This window comes from Tamandua tetradactyla, chromosome 15 (assembly GCF_023851605.1).
Source record: "Tamandua tetradactyla isolate mTamTet1 chromosome 15, mTamTet1.pri, whole genome shotgun sequence".
NCBI classification, from domain to species: Eukaryota; Metazoa; Chordata; class Mammalia; order Pilosa; family Myrmecophagidae; genus Tamandua; species Tamandua tetradactyla.
The window spans coordinates 30,117,890-30,125,339 of record NC_135341.1 but is presented as its reverse complement, the minus strand read 5'-3'; the positions used below and the strand labels follow the sequence as shown (position 1 = coordinate 30,125,339).

At 43.7% G+C, this 7,450-nt stretch overlaps 1 pseudogene; it reads right to left on the bottom strand.

The window, feature by feature from the left end:
* Positions 1-1,346: 1,346 nt before the first annotated feature.
* LOC143656770 (ribosomal RNA small subunit methyltransferase NEP1 pseudogene) lies at positions 1,347-5,104 on the bottom strand (annotated as a pseudogene).
* Between the last annotated feature and the right edge of the window lie 2,346 nt (positions 5,105-7,450).

Sequence of the window (7,450 nt, the reverse complement as noted above, 5' to 3'; positions counted from 1 at the left end):
ATTCATGAAAGAAGACATGTAAATATCATGCCCAAGGTTTGCGTAATTTAACATTGAAATGACATCGACATAACCCAAATTAAGTTGTAAATTAGTTTAGTTCTAATGAAAGTTCAAGCATATTTTTTCTGGAAATGGATTCTAAAATACAGAGGAATGAATAAAGGCCTATGGATAAAAGGAATATTTTTCAAGAGGAGGCCATGAAGACTGGTCTTGCTAGGCATTATGACAGAGTACAAAACAACAGTAATTAAAACAGTATGGCGACAAAGTAGGTGCATAAAAATAGACCAAGGTAGCAGACTAAAGCACTCACAGAGATGCATTGGTGCCTCTGGGAACTTGGCATGTTATGTAATTTGCATCACAGAGTCAGTGGGATAAAGAACAAACTATCTGGTAAATACCATGGAGAAAATAGTCTCACTCTATCAAAAATGGAAATTAAACACCAAATACAAAAATAAGCCTTAGATGGAATGAAAACTAAACGTGAAAGGGGAAAGTATAGAATTAAAGGAGAAAAATGTAGAAAGTGTCTTCAGGCATTTGGGATCAGGACTCTAAAACGTAAATCTTAAAGAGATAAATCAATGGTTCTGGTACCCAAATGGAAGATTTTCCCTCAAAGGTACAACATAGACAAAGTTAACAGGCAGGGGTCAGACTTACCCATGATCCTGCAATGCTATTAATAAAACAATAAGAGTGTTAATTGAACAGATACTGTACTACGTATCTGACACTGTTCCAAGTAATTTACATACATTAAATTACTCAGTCTTCACAACTACCCTGCAAGGTGAGTACTATTGTCATCCCCACTTTATAGATGAGGACACAGGTACAAAGAGGTTAATTAACTTGCCCAAAAACTCAAAGAGCTAGTAAGGAGTGGAGCTAGGATTTGAACCCTAACAATTTAGCTAAGTCCAGGGTTCCTCTTACTCATGGTTATACTGCCTTTCAGTGTATTCCTTGCTATGTCAAGTGAAGAAAGCATGTCAGGGAAGAAAGGGTCAAGGATGTCTAATGCTACAAGGATTGGCACTTCGGAGACCCCAGGAACTTCTGAAAGCACTGTTTCAGGAAAGGATAAAGGTGGAAGCCATACTGGACTTGTGAGGAAGTGACAGGTCAGTGAGACAGTTCACTTTTTTTTCCCCTGTAAGAACAGTATTTGTAGGATAAACAAATAGCATATTTACAGCCTTGGCTTTGCCAAAGTCCAAAGCCTCAGTGCAGAAAGTGATCTTCCGGCAGTCAATTCAGAATCACATCTGAAAAGAGTCAAGGGGCACAATGTCAACAGTCTTTGTATTTTGACACAATATTCTCCTCTATCAAGTGACCCCCATCCTTCTAAAGGCTATCATAAGTTTCGCACAGGTGAGGGTAGCAGAAAGGGGGCAGTTGCTGCTGAACACTATGTCCTCTACATACACATGTTGACCTTACAGTGGGCAGAGGCCCTCAGCACAAAAACAATAGGGTCACTGCCGGGCAACTACTCATGCATCACTTATGACAGGGATGGAAAATAAAGTGCCAATTTTCATACTTCCAACGAGAAAGTGATCTGACACCGGATTCTTTATTGTCTTGAAGAGCTTCTAGGGGCCATCAGCTGCTTGAACAGTGAGTTTGGGTAAAAACGGAATCATGAAGCCATAGAACAGATCAAAGATTCTGAGAATTGGAGTCTGGGGTTCACTTTAATCAGCACATTCTTCTGCATGTGGCTGTAAACCTGTAGGGAGTCAGCTCAGCCCAGGGACTATCCATCAGCCTCAGGAAACTCTGGTGGCCCGTGTCCAGTCTCCCCTCCCAAGGATCCCATACTATCTTCAAACAACACAGACTTGTGCTTATCTCTGTTGAATAGCTCACAGGTCTGCCCTAACTTGACAGTCTCCACCGGCACCAAAATGAGCCTATGACTTCTGACCTTCTTCCCATCTTGAGACTGCTTGGGCACCCTAAACCTTTCAAACTAAAGCTCTAGAAAGTTTGAAAAGGTCTTCCCCTTCTTAATATCACCCACTTTAATGTTTTGGGGTCTGCATTTTAAGAATAGACTTTAAAACTCCTTTAGATAATGCTGCTGATAATGGACGACATGACAACTGTAAAATTCATGACCCTCACTTTCCGTAACAGACTTTCCACAACTCAGGTCGTCTGGCTGGTTATGACCAAAGCCATCAAAACAAACTGGTTTTCAAACCAGCATCTCCAACTAATATTTTCCACAACATGCGACCTCTTTCTTGTTTGCAGTAAAGCACTATAATGAAATGATACACTGTTTGTTCTCCAGCTCACATTATGACCTGCTATAAAAAGGATTAATATTCATAAATCTTTTTTACTGCACTAATCTCCATGTTTTAAAGCGGTGATTACCACCTGACGTAAGGGCAGGCAAAGGACTAAAGGAATTTTCAGAGAGTGCAAGATGCTATTCCCATGTAAGCATTCAAGGAGGAAAGCAAAGAAAGAGGTTCACATGTTGAATTTGGGCATGAACAGGAACATTTTGAGAAGGTTTCCCATAAGGGCTCCAGATACGTGGGAAGAAAATAGCCTGAAAATTTCTGTAGAGTGTCTGGGGACATGAGCAGGAGTATTGAGCACAGGTTCTGTAACATGGAATAGACCATATGGCCAACCTTTTTGAAATTTTCCAGATGGGACCTACAGTTTGAAAAGCTTAGAAATGTCTTCTGTGATGTCCATGTTTTCTGTAATTAGTTTCCTCAAGCTCTGACAGCTGAGCAGTGGATTGGCTTCAACTATCCATATCTGAAGCCACTGAGAAACTCCACTTTGCCGGCTCTCCAGGCGTCATTCCTGAGAAGAGGTAGCCTTTAAAACTTTCCAACAGGAAACTCTGAGCACACTGGAAGCCCGAGAATGCTACGGCACATAGAACAGAACTAGGGAGAGAAGTAGTAGAAGCTTCGGTATGATTTAAAGTAGAATAACATTGAAGTAGGATGGTTTAAATTGTTGAGAATCTTTATTTCCAGTTTGGGTCTCAAGTTATAAGGAGTGAGGAAGGAACTAGGAGGAGGATTCATTGATTCAATAAATATTTATAAAATGTGTATTATGTCAGAAAGCACCACATCAGGCTCTGGGGGAATAATGGTGAATCAAAGCTGAGCTTAATATTTAAGATGGCCAGATGAAGGAAAGTATAAGTACATATGGAGATAATGATTTTAAGAAAAGTAATAGAGCTCTAAGAGAGTAATAAAAGAAGCTAACCTGTTCTTACAGTCAAAGAAATTCTAAATAATATGAAATAGTGAACTTTGTGAAGGAGTTTGAATTCAGGGAGGTGGAAAGAAGGAACTATTCCAGGCAAAAAGACAAGAATATGCAAGGATGCTTTTGGGAGGGTACAAATAACTTGGGCAGAGGGAAGGGTATAAAGAGAGTTAGTTGCTCCCTCTGGGGTCAAACTGGAAGGATTTGCTGAGTAAGGGAAGGAAGAAAAAACAAGTTTTCTCACTTCTCTCAACTTATGGCAGCTAAGGTTCCTTCTTTTTCGCTCTACTAACACTGCTCTCATCAGGCTCATCAGCGATCTCAACACAGACCAACTCAGTGGAAGTACTTCCATTCTTACTCATTTTACCCCTTGGCTTGGTGGAGTCTGGCAATGCTACCCACACTGATTCCTGAGACTTCCTCTTTCTACTTCCTTGACTGCATGTTCTCAGCCTCCTTTTAAGGTCTTCTCTTTCAACCTGCCCCTTAAACATTGGCCTTCTCCCAGGTCCTGGTTAGGAGTTTTTCTCCTTCTCTATACATTCTTACTGGGCAACCCCATATTATCTTACAGTTGCTCTCATCCGTGTGCTCATGTCTCGGTTTGGATTCCCTATAAAACACACCCTGATTGGGAGGGGAAGAACATGGAGAAGTGAGACAGAGAGGGAAGAAGGGTATATTATAAGCCAGATACCCCTGTGGGTGTGTAGAGCTTAAACATTCAGGGGACCTCTGGGAGCCAGTGAGGGTGATCTCTCGAAAGGAATGATGGAGCTGGGGTATTCACACATCAGCTTCCTTCAGTCATTGGTAAAGTGTTGCTCCTGGAATATGTTAATTACCAGCAAGAGAACAGCCTCAGGCATAGGAATACAGATACCAGTAATTGGAAACTGGGCCCCTGTGTCCTGAAGTGATGAGGCTGGGAGAGAATGGGTAGGGCTGGGAGAGAATGTGTAGCACAAGCCTAAGTAGGTTCATAGCCTCTTCCCCATCCCCACCTGTTACTTGCCCTGGTCTCCTATTTCAGTCCTACCAACCACCCCATTGTCCCATCAAGACTCTTGGTGTCATCCTTGACTTATCTCTCAGACTCACTTGTCAAATCTATTCCGTCACTTAATTCAATCTCTTGTAGCCCCCGATTGCCTTTGAAATCCATCTACTTCTCTTCATCCCTATCTACTACCCTGGTGAGACTACACTCATCTGTCATCTGAACATCAGGAACAGCCTCCTCCCTATTCACCTTATTTATAAAATTTCCCACCCTCAACCCATTCTCCAACCTTGAAGCCGTATTACCATTTTAAAGTTCAAATGTGATCAGATCATTCCCTTCAGAACAAAGCCTTTTTTTTTTTTTTTTTTTTTTTTTTTAACATGGGCAGGCACCAGGAATCGAACCTGGGTCCTCTGGCATGGCAGGCGAGCATTCTTGCCTGCTGAGCCACCGTGGCCCACCCAGAACAAAGCCTTTTGAAGTCTGCAAACCTGCCTTCCTGGAATGCATCCCTTCCACAGCACCCACCTTTTCAGCTTTTAATGGCTTTGCATGACCTGGACCTGGCTGGACTTCCCTGACACCATCAGCCCCTCTTCTTTGTGAACTCTATGCTTTAGCCAAAGGAAACCTTTGAATGGGCAATGTTCCCTCTTTTCTCTGGGCCTTGTTAGTACAATTCTTTCTGCCCAGAAGGGGCTTCCTACCCTGGCCTCTATATACCTGGGTAACCCTATTTACCTTTGCAAAACTAGGGTGTGACATCACTTCCTTTAGGAGAACCTTGCTGATCCCCAAGACTGGGGAAGGTGTCATGTTTGCATGTCCAAGCTCCCCTGGGAGATTGAACCAAAGTTAATCTGGATGGAATTTTGCTTCATGTCCTTCCTTAGCTTCCTTCCCTTCTTCCTCCCTCTACTTTTTTGGCTTTTTCTTAAAACATCTTCCAATAAATCACTTTCACATGAATCTTAGTCTCAGGTTCTGCTTCTTGAGAACCCAACCAGAGATACACGCTTATACCTACTGTGGATTGAGTGCTCTCTGCACTTTGTATGCATTGTTTCCCTTAATCTTCCAAACAATTCCAGGAGCTCAGTACTATAAAGTATCCCCAATTTACTGACAGTAAATGCAGGCTCAGAGAGCTCTATAAAGGTTCCTTCACACAGTCAATGACTGGGAAAGCTAGGGTTCTGCCCAAGTCTGCCCAGCTCTTTACTATCATGCTACACCTTACCATGACTTGAGTCTTTACTCCACCACTATAAAAGCAGAGCCTGAGGCAAGGTGATTCATTTGGGGGGATGGTCCCAGGAAAAAGGACTAAGGAGTAGGGAGAGTGCTACTGGGAAGTAGGGAGAGTGCACCTGGGAAGCTGGGAAGCCAACACCACGTTTTGTTTGAGTTGGCCTTCCTCTGAGATGGTCTTCCCAGTGGGGTTGATCCCAACCAGAACTGAACCAGAGATACCCACTTATACCAACACTGAACTGAGCACTCTCTTCTTCAGGCACTGGCTATGCACTTTCCATGCATTGTCTCCCTCAGTCTTCAACTTGTCAGAAACTTCTGAGCAGCTGTGTACAATGTACCTCAAAATTGTTGATCTTAAGGATAAAAGAGAGGAGTATTCAGCCACCAGTTCTGCACCTGGCTGGTCACGTTGCCCATGCGTGTTAACTCTCTCCAACTCTCAGGTCCAGGCCACCAAGACACCCTCAGGTATACCTGTGCAGAGCAGGGGGCCAGAGCAGTAACTGGAGTAAAAGGAGAGGGTGTGGGCAGGATATGAGGGGCTTCCATAACACTCTTTACTGTTTAATGTGACCCACGCCTCTCAGTGAGAACCCATGTTTGTTAGGCAAACTGTGCACCAGTCATTAGGCTAGACACTGTCCAAATATCAGCTTCCCTAGACCTCACCCACCTCAACTGGACAAGGGCTGGTGTTATTCCCATTTGACATTGGGGAAAGTTGAGGCTCCTCTTTAGCAACATGACCCCTTCATGATGTGTAGCAGAGCTGGGACATGGACTCTGCTAGTAGATTCCTCAGCTCTTGCTCTTCCCCCCCAGCCCCTGCTGCTCCCGATGGAGGCAGGGCAGCCAGACTCCAATCCATGGCAGCCTTCCACAAGCTGGGCAGGCCCCAGCTCCAGGCCTGGTTCTCACCGGAGGAACTTCGCCAGCAATCTAGCCAGGGACCGGATGGCGTCTTATAATTTCTCTGTAGCCCCCAAGCTGCCTAGCACTAAATAAATACTTGCTGACTGATTGACTCATTCCAGCCTTGCTTCCAAGTTTCCCTGGGCCCCTTCTCCAGGCAGCCCCAGCCCCCTCCCTTGCTTTTTGGACTTCCCTATTTCCACCAGCTCCTGAAGACTGAATTTGGCATGAAGGGAGGATTTCATTTTCAGAGATATGAGCTGGTGACAGAAGGGGCTTGGCAGTCAGGGTGTGTGGGAAGCGTGGGGTGCGAGGAAAAGCAAGAGGTGAGATGGGGAGGGATCTTGACACTCCTTGTCCCAGAGACCCCATGGTGTACTGGAGATTAAGGAAATTGTGCCTTGACCACTTAGAAGAGATATTCCTAGAAGATCATACAATGCAGGTTAAGGACTCAGGCTTCACACCAGGCATCCTGTTCCAAATCCTGGCTCCATCCATTAGGTTATTTATTCATGCCTTGGTGTTTTCACAGATAAGCCATGATAACAATAACTACCTTACAGGTTGTTGCTTGGGTTAAAAGGAATCAATGCCTCGCACATGGCACATGGCAATGCTCCATAACTGCCGTGCTTTTGATGGTGTTGTTATGTAGCCAGTGTTTACCATACCACACAGTTGATCCGTTACTCTCACTCTATTCATGAGCAAACAGACTCAGGAAAGGTAAATATCTTGCCCAAATTCTAGAGCTTAAAATTCAAATACAGATCGGACTGACTCTGAAGGATATATACTTCCTGCTACATCAGCATTTACACATTTAAATAATTCATTTTTGGGTTATTATTCCAAGCACTCAGGAGCACTATTTATTATTATCCTCCATCATATTTTCAAAGTATCCATCAGGAGAAAGTTTCTAGCGGCATAAGAATTAAGCATTGGACAATAGAGAAAATTATCAACTCTCCTAATTGCTTGCCTCTG